This window comes from Eurosta solidaginis, chromosome 4 (genome assembly GCF_040869045.1).
Source record: "Eurosta solidaginis isolate ZX-2024a chromosome 4, ASM4086904v1, whole genome shotgun sequence".
NCBI classification, from domain to species: domain Eukaryota; kingdom Metazoa; phylum Arthropoda; class Insecta; order Diptera; family Tephritidae; genus Eurosta; species Eurosta solidaginis.
The window spans coordinates 162,137,927-162,156,619 of NC_090322.1; the positions used below are offsets into that span (position 1 = coordinate 162,137,927).

The 18,693-nt window shown below is 38.8% G+C and overlaps 1 long non-coding RNA gene across 1 annotated transcript in view; it reads left to right on the forward strand.

Annotated features, from left to right (window-relative positions):
- Positions 1–18,693, forward strand: part of LOC137250559 (uncharacterized) — a 552,581-nt gene that overhangs the window by 314,974 nt on the left and 218,914 nt on the right. The window lies entirely within an intron of this gene.

Consider the following 18,693-nt stretch of genomic DNA (forward strand, 5'->3'; position numbering starts at 1 on the left):
GCAAGCTCATCCACTTGCTCGTTACCTACCATCTATTCCCCTGTGTCCAGATACTCAGGCTAAACGGGTGGTGATATTGGTCCCTAGACTTTTTAACCTCTCTACGTTCTCAAGGACTGTTTATGATTTAATCTCAACTGAAGATAGGGCCTTGAGCGTAGCCTGACTGCCACCGAGTATAGCGATTCTCGCTGCATGTTTATCTCTGCACACCGGCTTATGGCAAAAACTTCCGCTTGGAAATTGCTCGGATATTTTCCGAGTGGTAGGGACATTGTGGTCCGGGGGCCGAAGATCCCCGCTTCTATGCCCTCCGTTGTCTTCGAGCCATCGGTGTACCATATTATAGTGTGTTGCTGGTGAAGCGCTTCAATTCTGGAGGTGTCCCACGTACACTTGTTCCCCAGCTCTATTTTGAAGCGTTCTCAATCTTAATTAGCTTGCTCTTGTCATCCTTGGGAAGTCGGATGAGTGGAATCTGCTCTTTAAGCTCCTGCATGTTCCGTGACTGTATCACTTTGCCTCTTCCACATCCCTCCTTAGTTATGTTTACTAAAGTACTTCTGGCTGCCTACTTAATTATTATGTGTAGAGGTGTTAACTCGAGCAGTAATGCAGACACACGCCAAGCGTTGAAGCTTCGTAAGTGATTTTTGTACATCACAATAGTTATCCTTGAGAGAAGTTAGGTAACTTTCGGGTGCCGAAACAATTTTTTACAATCCAAATGAAGTCAACCCTTGCAGATATTTCAGGTTCTTTCATGCGGCTAGTAAACTCTGGACCACAAGTTAGTTTTCTTACCTCTGGGCCATCGAAAATCCTAGCTTTCCCTTTTTAAGAACTCAGTTTTGGAAATGTTTACAAACGTATTTGAAGCTTTCACCACTTTTTTTCAAGGCCTTTATATATCATTTCATAAAACCCAATTTGATATGCAGAGGAATTAGAAAATATACGGTAGCAGTAAGCTTGTTGGGATAAAAGCAACCACCGCAGAAGCTTTGTATTTGAAATTACGTATTTTTTTGTTTGCTCATTAGCGCTATGAATCAACACAACTTTCACTAAGATACTTGCAATCCAGAGTTTGTTATTAGTTTCATATGGGGAACCGAATAAGTCTATATAAACTCGTATCACTAGGTCTGACGGACTGAAACGAAAATCCTTCAAAATTTAATAAATAAAATTAAAAAAATAAATAAAAAGAAGTGTTTGGGCACCAAATTAGTGGGAAACAAAAGTGAACAGCTCCATGCAATAAACAAAATTATTATCTTGCCCACCAGTGTTTTTAGTGAAGTGCGAGAAGTACATGTGAAGTACGTACTTAATAGAAAATTTAATACCGGCAGTCTAATACAATGTCAATCACTGTCATCGCTAACCAAACTGATGAAGCTTTTAATTATTAAAGCCACTCGAAAGACTTGCAATCAACATGTAGCTGAAGAAGAAAATCCAACTCTTTCACTATCACCAAATTAAATAGGCAGAACATCGTAGGAATGCACAGCAGCATGCTCCGTAATTATATTGTTATACCCAGAGTGCTTTGCACACAGAGTATATTAACTTTGAGTGGGTAACGGTTGGTAGTACAGGTATAAAGGAATCGAGATAGATATACAGCATTTTCAGGTCAAATGAAACTTTTTTCAAGTCAAATGAAACTTTTTTCATTTCAAATGAACCTTTTCTCATTTTAAATAAAACTTTTTCATTTTAAATGAAACTTTTTTCATTTTAAATGAAACTTTTTTCAAGTCAAATGAAACCATACTACTATGGTAATTGTCAATATATTTATATATATCGTACTTTATAACGCTAAGTATTTATCAAAATTTTCTTTAAGACAACTATTTCTAATTAGCCACATTGAAGGCAGAATTTTTGATTAAATTTTCTTTGTGAATTTAAGCTGCAGTTAAGGTCGGCTTAGCTGAGCCTTGCCTTTTGATCGTTTCAATTTTTAATAGATAAAGTAGCAGGGTTATACGCTAGGCAACTTATATACTACAGTTTAACCACCCACTTAAAATAAGCAAATATATTTTTTACTTGTATCTACTCCTCTTATATATAAAGCACATTCTTCTTCTACATATACTTCGTTAATAACGTTGGAATAAAACAACGTAGAGAACAAATAGAAGGAACCAAAGAGCATGATGTGAGCGTACTTCCTATTCACTGTCTGACACCAACTAACACATCGGTGGAATCCTCTGTATTATGCTTTTCTCTTTGACCAACGTCTTACCAAACAACATAGAACGATAGCAAGTTATTGAGAGAAACATTACTTTTACCAACTATATAGTAGAGCATGTGGACTCTGTGGAGAGATATTTTTTAACTATGCTGAAAAACATAACGGTCAAAAGTGATCTTTTCTACTCTATGGCGTAGTTACATTGCACTTCACTCGTTTGGGCCTTTGAAAACATATATATTTGTTTTTATTCCATTATTTTCCATTGTATATTGTATTAAATGTAATACTTAGAATATATATAGTATATATATTAGAATGGGTCGGTTTATTAACCGATATCGCGCCATCGATTTTTCGATAGGATTTGCGGTCAGGAAAAAAGTTTCACTACGCATACCCAAACAAATAATTTTCGAGCCGTCGAAATTTCATTTTTTTTTTTTTTACTTTTTTTGACTTTGATTTTTAAGGGTTTCCTTTAAACTATTTTGATCTATTTCGTTGTAGTGCGAATAAAAACAAAGTTTATTCCACCTTACGGCCCAACGTTTTGCCAAATTTCCTTGGCATCATCAGGGGCGTGATATTTTTAGATGTGGCGGTTGACAAAATTACAAATGAAAAATGAATAAAATTTACAAAAATTACACCACTAATTGCATAGAAAATCGGCACCATCGATTTGTGGTACACTTTGTCACATTAAACACTATGAACACTATAAAATTTTCATTTGATTGTATAATTTTCATGTATACCAATTTTACAAATATTATTAATCATAAATCAAAAATCGTTAAACCTATCGTAACAAAATTCGGCAGAGAGGTTACTTTTACTATAGAGAATGATTTGAAGAAAAATTGACGAAATCGGTCAATGACCACGCCCACTTTTATATAAAAGATTTTTAAAAGGTTCGTAGGCGAATAAAATAAGCTATATCTTTGCAAAAAAGAGCTTTATATCAATGGTATTTCATTTCCCAAGTGTAGTTATAACAATAAATAGGAAAAACTTTAACTTAAAAAAAATGGGCGTGGCACCGCCCCTTTTATGACTAAGTAATTTTCAATGTTTAGGGAGCCATAACTGGAAGAAACATTAACGGATCGTAATAAAATTTGGTACACATATTTTCCCTATAGCAGGAAATATTTCTGGATGGACGAGATCGCTTAAAGGCTACGCCCACTTTTATATAAAAGATTTTTAAAGGGGTCGTCGACCAAAATAATAAGCAATAACTTAGCAAAAAATTGTTTTGAATCAATGATATTTCACTTATCAAGTTTTATTGTAAGAGGAAAAGGGGAGACATTTTTTTAAACGGGCGGTGCGACGTGTTATGTTAGAAAAGTAATTTATCTGAAATAAAATGTATAATTGAAGCTCACGCTGAGTATATAATGTTCGGTTACACCCGAACTTAGACACCTTTACTTGTTACCTTAATATTTATACTTATGTGAATTTAAGATTTGGATTTTATTTTGTTGACTATACCAAAGTCGTAAAGAAGAGGCCACGAGCTGGTCAAAGATTTCAGGCCATTAAGTTTAACATCTTTTTGGTAAAAACACTTGAGACATTGCTTGATTTATACATCCATATCATGGCACCACAATCGCACCTGAGGACGAAATCTATGAAAAGCGCTTTATGAGGTGACGCAAACAGTTAAGAAGTTGTTTATTCATAAACAATCTCCTCTGGCTGCTTTTCTTAATATGGAAGCTGCCTTGAACAACGTTAGAGCTGACATGATAGAATCAGCTCTCGGTAGGGCAGGGGTGGAAGCGGTAAGGAATTGGATCTCATCACTTCAGCCATATCAGCTTAGCTTGGGGGAGAGATAATTAGTAAGCAGATATGTATAGGCACACCACAGGGTGGGGTGCTATCACTTCTGCTATGTCTCATTAAGTACTTTAACCAATATTCTAGTAAAACTCGACAAAAATGCCGTGACAACTCGGTGGTCCTGATTTCGGGTTCATTTATCTTCATTGGTGAATGAAATCATTGAAAGAAGGTTGGCAAAACTAATCAGGTAGGCACAGAGATATGGCCTGAGCCTAAGTTATCTTTTCACTCTCTGTTCTTCTCTCTCAAGTGCCGCTCTTCACGAGGAAGTGCAAACTGCCCGCCTTTGCATTAACAAAGCTAAACGGCCAGCAAATAAGCCTTTCAAGTAGGACTAAATACATGGGACTAACAGTCGATTTTTAACTCAACTTGAAAGCCTGCACCGAAAAACGCGTGGGAAAGCCTACATCGATTCCTACGCCTGCAAAGCGATTTTTTGTAAGAAACGGAGTTTCAGAAAAAAGGTGGTGCTACGGCTATATTACTTATTTAATTGGCACTTAACCGTTTAAACGGTTATCGCCGTCCAACAAGGCGCACCAGTCTCTCCTTCTCTTTGCCAACCGTCGCCAATTGGTCACACCAAGGAAGTTTAAATCGTTTTCCACCTGGTTCTTCCAACGGACTGGGGGCCGCCCTCTACCTCTGCTTCCATAGGCGGGTTCCGATAGAAACACTTTCTTGGCCGGAGTGTCATCTGTCATTCGCATAACATGGCCTGCGTATAGCTCGTACCATCGCTAAATCTTCTTGGCGATGGTGAGTACCGAAGAAGAGCAAAGGGTGCGGCCAGTATTTATATATGAAGCATTTCGCAAGTGCCATATGGCGGCTTTAGACCTCATCTTAAACGAGCTTCCGATAGAAATGCACATATTTTATACGTCGGCATAAACCATATTGTTACTCAGGGAATTTGGGTGTTGGAGGGATACTCAGAAAGAGCATAGCAGTAGCCTTAATTCATTTTGCTGGGAAATTTTGATTACGGAATAGATTATTAATCTTGCAAATTGTAATTTGCGGGCGATGTTAATACTATCATTCTTAGTGTGAATTATTCGAAGGGGGCACGGTTCCTTCTAATAATGGCAAACTAATCTACACCGATGCCTCCAAAATGGACTAAGGTGCGAGAGTTAGAATCTATTCGCATTCCCTAGATATTTTCACGTCAATCAAACTGACGTCATATTTTAGTGTTTTTAAGTAAAGGTGTTTGCGATTTGAAACGCCTGCAAATCACTCGAGGTAAGGAACATAACTGGTAAGGCATCTTCTGACAGCCAAGCAACAATAAAGGCGCTAGCTGCACCGTACACTACCTCACAGCTAGTAGGAACATACAAGTAACTAATAGCTGCGTTAACCGATATTCTGTAAATACCACATTTGTGGGTCACTGGACATTGGAAGCGTAAAAAGTGAGGAAGTATTCAGCGTCGAAGTTGACATAACCAGGGGGTAGCCAATTGCAATTTTAAGAGCTATATGGCCAGATAACAATAAAAGGACCGCAAATATTTTAGTTCAAATGCCCTTTATGGCACCAAAACGCCAGTTCATCAGCTACTTCAGCGACCTGGGTCACAGCCTTTATATCTAACTACCTGCCTACCTACCATCCTTAGCTAAAATCCCTCACAAATTAAAATGGTTTTTGAAACTATTTTCAAATCACCACATGTGATTAGAGATGCCAAGGGAAATCGATTAGAAATTTTAATTTTTTAAGAAAAACAATTTTTATTGAAGAACCATGATACACATGTAAATTGTATAAAAATTTTTGAAACTATTACTAAGATTTTCATCTAAGTCCGGACATTTTTTTTTTCTATTCGCTCTTTGCTTCTACGAAGATTTGTAGAATTTAATTTTCCTGTTGTAAGCTTCGCAACTTCTTTTTATGACTCGCCTGCGGACAAACTTGTTTTTAATCGTTTTTTTTTAAGTCATCTTCCACATTCGGCTTCCGTTTGGCTCTGTATTTATGTTATATCATTTTTCTAGCAACGATTCCCTTCTTTATTTTATTTTGCGCTCCCAGTGTTGTAGTTCATTTGTGCTGTTGTAGTTTATAGTTGACTTATGTTGTGCCTGTCGACTTGAGTTGAGTTGGAATTCCAATTGATTGACTAACGAAGTATAATTGTCTTTTTCGCCACCATTTTAGAATGTACAGCTTATATGAAAGGCTCATAATGTCAGCTATAAAACTTGTAAGAAGCTCAGTCGTATGAATATTTCCTTATGCAACGCACTGGGATAGATCAAGTCTTATAATAAGATGCAGGTTAAGACGCTCTCTGGCTGAGAGACAACTCTTACGTATAAGCCTAATAGCTCATCCAAAATAATGCCTTTGTCAAACCTTACTAATTTCAAATTTATATTATTATTATTATTACTAGGCCTGGAAGCACTGCGACACTTTTGCAGATCTATTGTGGCTCTATTGTGGATGCTTTTGATCTATCTAAATACCTCTTTAGGCTTTTTACTCCATATCACATAGGGATTAAGAGTCACACTACCTAGATGGAAGAGTCTCTGCGTAGCCAGAAGGACGCATTCGCAGAGAATGTGAACAGGCGTTCCACCCTCAAGCTCACAGAAACGACAAATTTGAGTGTCGGATATATTTAATTTACTTATGTGATATCGTCAACCACAGTGTCCCGTATAGTACCCATTGAGGGTTCTTAGGTCCCCCTGCTTAGATTTATGAGTTTGGCTGATACTTTCGTTGCCGGAAGTATGAACAATTTGGCCAATCTTTGTCCCGGGGAGTCAATCCAGTGACACCTGAATTGTTTAGTATCCCAGTTATTTATAGTTTACCTGGTGTGTGCTTTTGTAATTCCACAAAAGGGATCTGGACCATAGAATGCTGTTATAGCACCCTGCTTTGCTAGATAATATGTATATTCACTACTTTCGTGTCCCTGATGTCCGGGAACCCATCCTAACAAAACATTGTTTTTGGCTCCCAGGTCTTTAAGGATTTCAGTGCAGTCATCCACTGGCTTAGATGTAACTGTGTAGGCTTGCTAGGCATGTAGGGCCTTCTGGCTGTCCAACATAATGCAGGTGCTCTTCGATGTTGAGCCTCTCCGCAGACAATCTCCATCACATTCTTTTATTGCATGGATTTCTTGAAGTTAGGCCCATAGATAGCGGCTCCCGTTCTTCCATCATCGAATTTCAATCCTTCCGTAAACCAGACTCTCAGTTTTGTCGACAGCATCAGCATTAGAAAAATTCAAGAACGATTTCGCTGCATTCTTCCTCCATGTTCTTCCATGGAAATTCAAAAAATTAAAATAAAATTTTTTTGATTTCTAATATAAATTTTGGTACTGATATGACACGGATAAGAGGTATTGTATATTGATGAAATTTCAGATTTTAATGTTATGGGTCTTCAAAGCATAATCTGGTCTAGAATCCTTATACACCACGCCTTATACACCACGCCTTAGAGGAATTGATGAGTAGGCGTGAGGTATGAAATAATCGTTTATTTGATTTATAAGAAACACCCTAATGTATATGTAGATATGTGCATTCGATTGAAGAAGCTTGTGATTCTTTCAATAAATCAGCTATGCTGCAAATATATGTCCATGGAAATGATTGACCATTTCGTAAATTCTTTAAGAAAATTTTAAGTAGGGCGCCATTTAGATAGGTAACCTCATATATACGAAATAAAGACCATAGTATTCTCTTATATGAATTCCAAAAGCGATGTATTTGGTAACTTGGTTTGAGGTTTTTAAATATTCGATAGTGGAGCACCAAAATATTGCAGGACGCAATTTCAGAAACAACCTCTGAATAGTCCCTGTAGTTTACTGAATGAATCTTCATAAAACCATATCAGGTTTTTGTTTTTTTTTTTTGTTTTTTGGAACTACTACTGGACTCAAGTCCTTAGTATCGGATGCAATTCTAAGACTCTCCGCTTGCAGGACCTACCTTTTCATTTGAAAGCTGCCGAAAAAAACCTAATTTTCTAAAGGAGGTTTGGTATTACTTTGAAAAAGTAAACTCATTATGTAAATTTTATAGCTACTCTAAGGTTAATTAACTACATCACTTCCACAGGGTATTTTATGGACATCAGCAAGGATTGTTTGCCAAGAGTTTGCTTTGTTCTTGAGTGAAATGGTCGAATTTGAAGGAGTTGCAACGCACATCTTTAAATGTCTTCACATTATGGACACTTTAGGCTTTAAACCTTTCTTTTTCTCTAAAAATTGCTACAGAGCCAATCGTGTCCCCCAAAGAATTAAGTCTATTAGAAGTTGGCTTCCCTATATGCTCGATTCAACCAGCTCCAGCTTTGGAATTATTTGCCTGATATAGTTTTCTACAATACTTCCATTTTGTTGCTGTTTCCAGTATTGGATTTCCCATTTTCGTGCAAATGAGGCAGCAGCATCTCTTTATCTCTCCCTCCTCATACATCCGAAATTTCTTTAAGTATGGTTTCCAAAACCGATAAGATGGTGTTCCCTTTTGCGTTTGACAGCAGTGATAGCGGCTTTTTACTTCCAGCATGTCTTGTTATTCGGCTGGAGTCCCATACAGATACGAGTAGCTTTATTAAATATAGCTTTAGCCCACCATTGTTTGCTCGAATTCAGGCGGTATGTGCCTCTATGTGGTCTTGTTCATCTCTGCTTTGGCATCAATAGACCGTTATCAGTAAAGCTAACTACAACTACTAACACCAATCACAACTTTGCTAAGACGAGGTTGTTCCAGCTCTGTGGATTTTACTCGCCTTTTACGACAGGCATTCTTACCGCGAGAATATTGTATGCACCTTATCCTTCGGCACTTTAGAAAGCGGTTTAGTGTTCCTTGAATGCCGTCCCACCTTGCTGAGTTATCACTGATGTTAACACTGTTGCAATCTCATTTTATGTGTATTGATATTTCCGGAAAACATTCTATTGCTTCCATGGGATATAGCTCCGATGGGAAGATTCTTACTTTTAATGATTTTCAGCACTCGCACCTATTGTCGGTTAGCCCATTTGCCCCCTCAAATTGTTTAATGAAGCACTGCGGTCTTCATTATATGAATTATTATCTTGAGATCTTTTGCATTCAATGGTTACACCTTGTTGTCTTCTCAGATAAAAGGATGCTCTTTTTCGAAGAGTTCGGGAAGATTTAGAACATATACAAAGTTGCTAAAATTTTGTCCTGTGCGCTGCAAGCTATATACGTTTTCGGATTCCTTGTCTTCGCGCTAATCTAAGACATATTTCGGCCAAATTCGCGATTTCGCCTTTCAACAATATACATGTTTGTTGCTTCTCCTTGTTTCTTTACATTTTAAAGAGGCATTGTAAGCTTGACGCACATTGTCTTTTGAGTCAAAGTATTGTGGAACAATACATAGAATCAGCTTAGGATAGGATAGGTTAGGTGGTAGCTGCCCTGATAAGGATAGCTCACTTGGACAACACGAAGGTCCGTTGTAATACCACATACACCAAAAATAACGGTGACTTAAATCTAGCTACTTAGAGAATCGTTGGGTAGCAACGATAAAGCTCCGAATGATACCGATCTCAGTTTTGGATATATCCTCGCGAGATCCAAGTGAGTCGCGACCGAAGTACTTTCGCCTAGTTCTGGCAAAAGCTGGACAATCAAGCATAAAGTGATTTGGTGATTCCACCTCATCATCCTCCATACAGCTGCAGCAGGATGGAGTTTCCAGTATATTGAGACGTACCGCATGGATACCCATGGGACAGTGCCCCGTCAAAACCCCAATGACCATTGATAGGTGAGCCTTAGTGAACCCAATTATTTCAGCAGACCTCCTGCCATCCACTTTTGGCCAGAAAGATCTTGCTACCCTGCAAGACGTGGTATCCGCCCAACGTTTGCTGAGCTGATTCGAGGCCCAGCTATGGAGGAGCAATCCACATGTGGCCAGCGGGATCCCGAAATCCCTACAGCCATCTTCATCCGGTTCAGTTGTACCGATGCGGGCTAAGAGATCCGCTTGACAGTTACCCGGGATATCACTATGGCCCGGAACCCAGATAATCTTAATTGTAAAATAATTCGATGCAATCGCAAGCGAGGTCAGGCACTCCCAGACCACCCTCGATCGCACTGTAGTTGAGCTCAAGGCCATGATAGCCGCTTGGCTATCAGAGTAGATGTTAAATTCCCTAACCGTGGTAGCACTGGATAGCATTCCATCCACCGCATCCTTAATCGCAGCAATTTCCGCTTGGAATACACTGCAGTGATCAGCCAACTTAAACTTGCGGCTTAAATTTAGCTCTTGACAAAAGACCCCCCCACCAACCTTTCCATCCAACTTTGACCCATCCGTGAACAAGTTAACCGGTCCTATGCCCCATATAATTCCACTTCCCCAATCCTCTCTCTCTGGAATAACTGGGGTGAAGGTTGTATAGGGAGCAGTTATCGGCATACAGTAGTCCGTTCTGTCCGGGATGAAGTCGAAACTGGTAAGAAGGCTAGAGTGTCCGCGGTCAGAAAGTCTATATCCCATATCACGAAGCCTGACCAACGACCTTACCGCGGCCGCCTTTCCCGCAATATCTACTGGGTATATGTTCAGCATGACGTTCAGCTTAGGGCTCTGCCTTATATGTTTGATTTATCGCAGCATTTTCATTGCCTATCCCGTGATGGTATGCTGATATTCCCATATTTAGATGGGACATGTTAAATTTTTAACTTCTATAAGAACCTCCCTGCACATCTTCACAGAAAATTGCTTGCTACTCGTGTGCCCCATGGCTTTTACGAATTCTCATCATTTAATATTTTGGTATTTATACGACCTTGCGACAACAAAGACAATGCCTTTTCACATTATGTCACATAGTTCGCTCACTACGCTGCCTTATCTGCTTCATAATCCAAAATCAAACACAATGTATGCAGATTCTTTCCCAATTCACTTACTATTTAGCTTTCAATATTTAGCTGCCTTCTTATGCTCGACTGGATTCAATATGCGCTTCCTTAGGGAAAATTGTATATTGTTTAAATATTGCAAATATGTTTTTTTTTCGAAAGATTTCGTTTCCTCAATGCATTGTCATCAAGGATGAGTTGTACTGTTGTTAATAACAAACATGCTTCCAGTCCCAAGTATCCCGAAATTGATGCACGAGTATGTATTTGCTTCAGCTCAATACTGGCATGCAGATTTTTCACGTGAGTAGTTGATACTAAGCAATGACCTCGAGGGCAGTAGAATACAATTGTTTTTTATTTCTCCAAATAACGTTCGTTTAAGTAGATGAAGTGAGTAGCGACAAGGTTCATATAGTTATAAGTACGTACTAAGCGTGTCTTTCGGGTTTTTCTAGTTTCCAGGAATCATTACATCGTCCTAAGGGATATGAGAACTTCAAAAAGTTATGCCCATGCTTTTTCTCAAGGTTGTGATGTGTTTGCTTTTACAAAAAAATTGCAAGAATGAATAAATGCAAACCATTGTCTGGGAGAAGCTGGTTTCGAAAAACAATTTCTGAAGTTTTTTCATGCCACATGATAAAAATGAATGACCTTTGGTCGACCAACCCATAGCCGCTTCAAATACCAGTGCATCTGCTCTTAATGTTACTCATACGCCGCGTCTTTCAAAACATAGCAATAGACATCAAGTCCCACAAAAAAAAAACAATTCCTTTAATTTATATTATGGTATTGCAATAAAAATGCAGTAGGTATTCGCAGAAAAAAGTGCCTTTCCACTTTTCTTAGTACAGAGGGAATTTGGATGCGCTTAGTCCAGAAAGCTTCCCTCCAGTTGATGACATGGCTTTCAGATTAGTGCGACATCGAACGATCCATCCACAAAATTTAAGAGTGGTTAGTTTATTTTAGGTTTGACGGTAGCTGCCCTGGTAGGAGAAGCTCACTTGCAGCATAAAGGTCTTTTTTGATATCACAAAAAATAACAGTGACGTAAGCTATAGTTACTTAGAGAGTCGTTGCATAGCAACGCCTTAAAATCGAATGAGACCGCTTTCAACCTTTGATAAATCCTCCGGATATCTAAGTTAGTCGCGCCGAAAAACTTTCGCCAAGTTCTGACAAAGCTTGGCAGTTATGCTTAAAGTGACGCGATGATTCCCCATCATCATCCTCCATACAGCTGGTGCAGTATAGTGTTCACAGTATATTAAGACCTACGGCATGAATTTTCATTAATAGATAAGCGTAAGTGAAGCCAATCGTTATGGCAAACCTCCTACCATCCTTTTCTGGTTAGAAGGAATGACTTGAGACCCCTCTTTGCCGGAGCGTAACACAGGTGGCCAGCGAAATCTTAAACTCCTATAGCCATCTTAATCTGGTTCAGCTGTACCGATAGGGGCCAAAAGATCCACTTCAAAGTTGCCGGTGATATCACTATGGTCCGGGACCCAGAAGATCTTAATCATAAAATAGTTCGATAAAATCGCAAGCGGGATCAGGAAATCCCAGACCACCCTTGGTTACACTTTAGTTGAACTCAAGGCCTAGATAGCCGTTTGGCTCCACAAGTAGATACTAAATTCCCTAACCTTAATATCACTGGACAGATTTTAATTTACCGCGTCCTGGATCGCAGCAACTTACCACCTGATATAGCTCTTGGATATTTTGTGCTCATCTTTTCTTGTAATGTTACCCTTCTTATCGTAGGCTTAATCCAATAAGGGATGTTACATTTCCTTGTAATAAATGCTAGATCGGTTACCTATTCGTTAGCGATTTACCCGACTCTAGATGTCCAGGCATGTTCATTGGGTTGGGTCGATTTTTATGGACGAAAGTTAACCTATATCGTGCCATCGATTTTTCGATAGGATTTGGGCTCAGGAAAAAAAGTTCCACTACGCATACCCCAAAAAAATAATTATCGGTTAATAAATCGACCTAGTCTAATGTTCATCCCGAATGGCTTGATCCATCAGATATCTTATTGTTATTAGACGTCTGGTATCTATGATAACTTAAACGTTATCTGCATCAGCCGTGAGTTTGACTGGTGTTCTGTCGAACCGCCTAAGCAATTGAATGATGATGAGCTTCAACTGCATAAGACCACCCTTGGACGCTCCCTTGTTTACAGATTTTGTGGCCTCACATACACCTTATTGCCACGAGATTATTAAACAGCTTAAGATGGAGCCGATATAATTTGTTAATGTCGCATGTACTTCATTTAAGTTAAGACTGTGGATAATTGCTCATCCGAGCCACTATTTAATGCCCTGGTAATGTCCACAAACAAGTTCAAGGGCATCTTCCTGGCGTTCCAGGACTTTCTCTATGTTCATAACCACCCTATGCAATGCATTATCAACTGACTTGTTTTTGGTGCAAGTAATTTTTGCTGAAGCCAACTCAAAGTAATCTTCCTACAATTTAGCATGCTGTCGATCCATCTGGTAAGGACTAGTTGTACTTCAATGTAATTAGAACCATCCCTGATCGCCCGCCTTGAGAGTTTGTTGAAAACCCCTGAAATGTCTTCGAAGACTCTTAAGGCATACTTCTTATAGTACGAAGCTTTATCTATATTTCTTACAACCCCATGCAATGCTGTGTCTACATGATTCAGTCTTATGCACTCCTTGGAATAAAATTCAAGCCATTTCACGACCGATCTCTCTGCACCTTTTGAAAGTGAAGTAGAGAGGTGTTTAGTTAAGCAAATTAAGTGGTTTAATATTTACTATAAAATGTTCAATCGTGCATAACTTCCCACTACATATTTTACATTTAACAAATTTATTGTTTGTCGACTTTTTAAAACCGCACACAAATTTCCATTTTCGCAGAGTGCACTCAGACTCAATTTTCATATTTACTTAGCCCAGAAACACATTTCGTCCAAAGAAACTTAGTCTGCTCAACTCTAAGAACATCACGTTCCTCTTATTATATTCATCACTGTCCTTAATAGCCACCAACATGAGCTCATAAAATTCAAATTTTAACGTTCATTTGTGCCGTTGCATTTGCAAGATTTGAGATATTTTGTATGTCGTTCAAGTCGTTTTCGCCGTTACAGTCTTCCAATTGCTACCAACATGCCCATCATGTCATCATACGCGCCGTTATCTTTGGCATATCCGTTACTCGTTTCCGCTAGCTGTTTACTTGTTTTTATCATCATTCGCTTCTCCCCAGCTCAGTTGCCTAGTTACCCTGTCATCAAATCAGTTTGTAATTTTAGTTTGCATTTGGCTTAAATCCAAAGCTCATAATAGAATGCAATAAATTCAAAAATGTTACATTGCAATGACAACAACAACTAGTTGCAATAATATTTTGAACATTTTTTAAAAGATATGCTGAACAACTATCTAAGTAAAAATAGCTCTCTGGCAAAATTCTTTTTACAATTTTTCGAGCTCACCTTACAAGTAAACATACATATAAAATCTTGTAGTCAAAAACTAGATACAATTTCTTTCCAAGATATACGGCAGTAAAGATAAACACCTCACAAGTAATTTTCTGGAAGATATTATCATTCACTTTAGGACTAATTTTGCTGCTAGACCATGACAGAATATTTAAGCCTTTAAAACTTGTTTACAAGAAACAAAGTAATCACACAGGTACAACAGACAAACACACAACAACAAATAAACACAAAACAATAAACAAACCAAAGCAACAAACCCACAAAGAAAGTCAAACGACTAGAATTACTGACTTTTACCTGCATTAGTCAGCCACACAAATCGATCAGTAAAAACCACCCTCGATTCTAAATGAGCACACAGAACATACACATAAATATATACAATCAATTTTGACAATACTTGCTCATTTACCTACGAACTATAAATACAAGACAAACGACAAAAACAGATGGCAGAACGCCGAAACTGGTTTGTCTCGAAACCAAATTTGCCAAGGAATGACGGAAAATCGTTCCAATATACTGCGCAAATTTGTTCACATAATAATAGCTCCTGAAATAGGTACCAACCATTTCGCTTAAAATTGTCTTCAGATGAATAGCCTAGGCCTTCACTAGGATAAACATCTTGCCGATGTTTTGATGGCTTATCCGAATTCCGAAGCACCCAACTATATTTTTGAATGGTTTTGGGGCTTGCATCTACATCGTTCCACCTCATAGGAAGAACTGCCATTTCCATAATCCACGGCATTAACCACACTATGCCTATAGGATGATTCGCAGTAAGAGGGTATATTCGGCTGTATTTAAACGAAACCCCTTCACAGCTTGGCCCGTTTTGTCAAACTTGTGATCATTCGACCGTAGGGCCCAATGAGCGGTAGAAGCAAATAGTCGACGAGCTCCGTAATGGAACGGAGGCAGGTAAGTACGAACGGAGAAATAAAGTACACAAGGTTTCAAAATTAAAAGATAGGGGAGCTTTTCATAGTTCTATGTAGCACTAGGAATTGTCTAAGGTAAAGGTGAAGTGGTCAACCAACACCTGGGGGCGAGCGCTTGGTGTGAGCTAATGAGGCGGTGGAAGTATGTCAAAGTCAATTGAAGCCTTCTTCTGCAAAAACTCTCGGTTTTGCAAGAGGGAGAAAGTGTCCAGGCACACAGGGTCCTAACGCTGGTCAGCCGTATCAAAGGTATTAAGGTAGTGAAGTGGTGGAGAAATTTATTCCTTTCCTATATAGGCAAGGAACGAGCCTATTTATTGGGATGTTGGATAAAGCACAGATCCCCATTATAGCAAAGGAAAAATTATAGATCCAATGCGTGATGCAATCAGTCAATTATACCGACAAAGGATTGGATGATATTTAATGTATGTTGATCTAGACAGAAGGGTCAGCCCTACATCCTCTATATAATCATGAAAGCGGAATATATATTGCACATGTAACTTTCGAAAATGTCCTAGGATACGTGTTAAATTTGAAGAAAAGAAAAGAAAAAAAGTCTTAATTATAAGCATCCTAACATGCTAAAATCTGATGAGAAGCCTCGCAAATCTTAACACAAGGGGATAGGAGATGTGCGCAGGCATTACCACTAAGGTGTTGGAGGTGGACAAAGAGCCAATTGAGTTGCTAGACTTACAAATGAACCTACAAGACGGGAAATGCACCTGGGGAAGAGAAGTGCGGAGGAAAATCATAAAATGCTAGAAGCGGGGACATTTTAAGAGACTTCAAAAGCCATAGTTCAAAAGAGCAAGAGGAAGATGGTAACATAACGGTAAGGTCTCTCCCTTATATAGCCCAATGGTGCTGCGAGTCTCACAGATATACTCCCAACAAGGTAAAGTGGCACAGAACAAAATCAGCTAACTCTTGAAAAGGGGTCCGGTTGCAAAGAGCAGTTGATCATAGGAACAGATGCAAATGAGTACAACAATGCGTAGCAGGAGGTGATACAAATGAGAGAGGCGACTATTTACAACCGCAGTAGCACTCGGGACAGCATCATAAAATATTGGGAAAATAGTCTACCTGTTCCAGTACTTGCGCTCCAGTGGGACTCTTAGGGGGACACAAAAGTTGTTGCAAGGGCAATCAAATGGCTATCGAGGCGGTTATATGTGAATAGGCTAAATTGAAAGAAAAAAAACGTATAAGCCAGCCAAACAGGGCATAACCCTGGAAGCTTATACCGTGGATGTCTGAATCAGATTGGGCTCTATGTAAAGAAGATAGATTGGTGCACATGAACGAGGCTGAAAAGTGACGAAGATCACGTACGCGTTCTCGTGATTCCATTTTTTATTCTAAATTTTCTGAATAATTTCTTCTCACTTTGGATAGTATCACCATTTCAAGTTCGACGTTGAGAACCTTTCATATGGCCATAACTTCAATTGACTTTGTGGCTATTCCGATAATCATAAGGTGAATTGACGTTATGCTCGTTGCTTATGCTACCCCTCCTTATGTCGCTTCTCCCCTTCTGCAGTCACAAGTTTAAATTAGGCCTTATCAGGTAAATCAGATGTCAGATAAAGGATGTTTTCGATTGCACGCCGAATCGAATGCGTAGGTACTGCGCGGTCGTTGTAGTAGTGTTTCATCCTAGCTAATAGCTGCCATCACTTATCGAAACTGGCATCAATATTCTCTGATGGGAGTCCCAGGAAATATGCAATTTAAACAGTGTTGGACCAAAGAGATATGGATGTTAGAGGTGTTTGTTCCACATTGCAATTGAAAAGATGTTTGGTATCATGTGGAGACACGTTAAAAGCATTCTGGATAAGTTAGAGATTAACTACATTCAGTATCCATATTGAAGTTGAAGCGGAGGAGATTGTTTACCTCAACTGCGAATTTTGGGTATTTGTCATTGAGAACCAGGTTCGGCGGGCATTTATTTGTATAGTAATTTGCCAACTCTTTTTATCTGGGGGCCTTATTTTGCATATCTTGTACAAACGGCTGAATTATTTTTTACCTGATTTCTTTTTGGTGTTTCCGGAGTTGGGGAGGTGGGGCTTCTTCAACCAGATATCTGTTGGCATGCCCAGATTTCGGTATATTCAACAGAAAATATTTGTTCAACATTTCATTTCTCTTCTTCATGACCTGGTGACATAAGAAGGAAGACATTCAGTGACAGTTCTTGATGGGCCTGCAGGTTCCACTGCTTCCCAGGCTAAGACTCGAGCTATTAAAAGTGAAACAGCTGTCAAATCTAGAAGCAGGAAATACGAAATATAGTTAGTGGATCTAGGTTTGATAGTAGAGAAAACCTCTGATCATAGAGCAAACTTCTGGTATACTATGAACTCCTCACTGACCCAGCAGTTCAACTTAATTTAACTTGGATTTAAAAGTCGTCTAACTATCGAATAAGATCGATAAGTTTGTAACATATATTGCCTACAACCGATTGGTTAAATAAGTACTTCATCGTCATCATTCCTTTTAGTAGAAACTAATCACGATTTATCTGCAATATTTAGTGAATATCTCTTGTGGCTGATTGTTCCGATATCACGACTTGATTGTTGTTTAGCTGCAGATGATAAGTCAGGCTAGTATCTTTGTAGTGCTTATTACTGAAACGTAACGAATCTATATCTGGCAAAAGACCGTCAGCATCGATAGCAAGAAAAAGAAGTGGCAATCTGGTCCGAGTAACCGTCCAAAACCACGCTTACCATTAATCGGATTACAAACCCAACCCCAACCTTTTCTCAGCAGAACTGGAAATTGAAATTAATACGTCGTAGTGAACTGCTTGGCGGCAAACAATCACAAACCATCACACTCATTAAATCGCAGTGATTTTATTTAAGAGGTCATTGTTTTTTTCTGTGTAGAGTAGCAAGATCACAGATTCGTGAATACCTTACAAGTGAATTCAAAACAATCGAGTTTGCTGCCTTAGCAACGCAATGTTGTATTTAAGCACATAATTAACCCCATTAATTTTTTTTTTTTCATCTTGCTTTTTACCACTCCAACCATTCTTAAACGGCCAGAAACTAACCCTGTCATCGAGTACCAAGTATCTGGGACTAACAATTGACTGCAAGTTGAATTGGAAGGTATGCATCGAAGAGCGGGTACGGAAGGCCTGCATCGCTTTCTATGCCTGCAAATCA